The following is a 1357-nucleotide window of genomic DNA, read 5'->3' on the forward strand; positions in this document are numbered from 1 at the left end:
TGCCCTCAGTAGGGATTCTGCTTGATAGCCTCTCTCTCCCTCTCCTTCTGCCCCTCCCCCTTACAGTCGTGCTTTCTCTCTCTCTCTCTCAAAAATAAATAAATAGATTGAAGTACATTGAGCTCCATAGAGACAGCACCAGGGCAAGTGAGAACCAGATGGGCACTGGGCAACCCTGTGCCTTGCTGAGGAAAATAATTAAACATGGGCAAAGGAGATCCTAAGAAGCCGAGAGGCAAAATGTCATCATATGCATTTTTTGTGCAAACTTGCCAAGAGGAGCACAAGAAGAAGCACCCAGATGCTACAGTCAACTTCTAAGTTTTCTAAGAAGTGCTCAGAAAGACCATGTCTGCTAAAAAGAAAGGAAAATTTGCAGACATGGCAAAGGCAGACAAGGCCAGTTGTGAAAGAGAAATGAAAACTTATATCTCCCCTAAAGGGGAAACAAAAAAGAGGTTCAAGGATCCCAATGCACCCAAGAGGCCTCCTTCAGCCTTTCTTTTGTTTTGTTCTGAGTATCACCCAAAAATCAAAGGAGAACATCTTGGCCTATCCATTGGTGATGTTGCAAAGAAACTGGGAGAGATGTAGAATAACACTGTTGCAGATGACAAGCAGCTTTATGAAAAGAAAGCTGCTAAGCTCAAGGAAAAATATGAAAAGGATACTGCTGCATACAGAGCTAAAGGAAAGATGATGCGACAAAAAAGGGAGTTGTCAAGACTGAAAAGAGCAAGAGAAAGAAAGAAGAGGAAGAAGATGAGGAAGATGAAGAAGATGAAGATGAAGATGATGACGATGAATAAGTTGGTTCTAGCGCAGTTTTTTTTTCCCTTAACTATAAAGCATTTAACCCCCGTACACAAGTCACTCCTTTTAAAGAAAAAAAAATTAAAATGTAAAGCTGCATAAGATTTGTTTTTAAACTGTACAGTGTCTTTTTTTTTTTTTTTTTGTATAGTTAACACACTACCGAATATGTCATTAGATAGCCCTGTCCTGGTATTTTCAATAGCCGCTAACCTTGCCTGGTACAGTATGGGGATTATAAATTGGCATGAGAATTTAAAGTAGTTTCTTGTTGGTGCACAGCACAAATTAGTTATATATGGGGATGTTAGGTTTTCATCTTCAGTTGTCTCTGATGCAGCTTCTATGAAATAATTGTTCTGTTAACTGAATACCACTCTGTAACTGCAAAAAAAAAAAGTTGCAGCTGTTTTGTTGACTCAGAAATCAATCAATCTTTAAAAAATATTTGTGTGATTCTGTGTGTGCCTGTGTGGTTGTGTGTGTGCATGTGCTACCATGTAATACAGATAAACTTTATATAACAGTATTTTCAACCCAAAAA

General features: G+C 38.6%; 1 pseudogene; it reads left to right on the forward strand.

The window, feature by feature from the left end:
- Positions 1-204: 204 nt before the first annotated feature.
- On the forward strand, positions 205-809 carry LOC110584063 (annotated as a pseudogene).
- The last annotated feature ends 548 nt before the right edge of the window (positions 810-1357 follow it).

This window comes from Neomonachus schauinslandi, chromosome X (assembly GCF_002201575.2).
Source record: "Neomonachus schauinslandi chromosome X, ASM220157v2, whole genome shotgun sequence".
Lineage (NCBI taxonomy): Eukaryota > Metazoa > Chordata > Mammalia > Carnivora > Phocidae > Neomonachus > Neomonachus schauinslandi.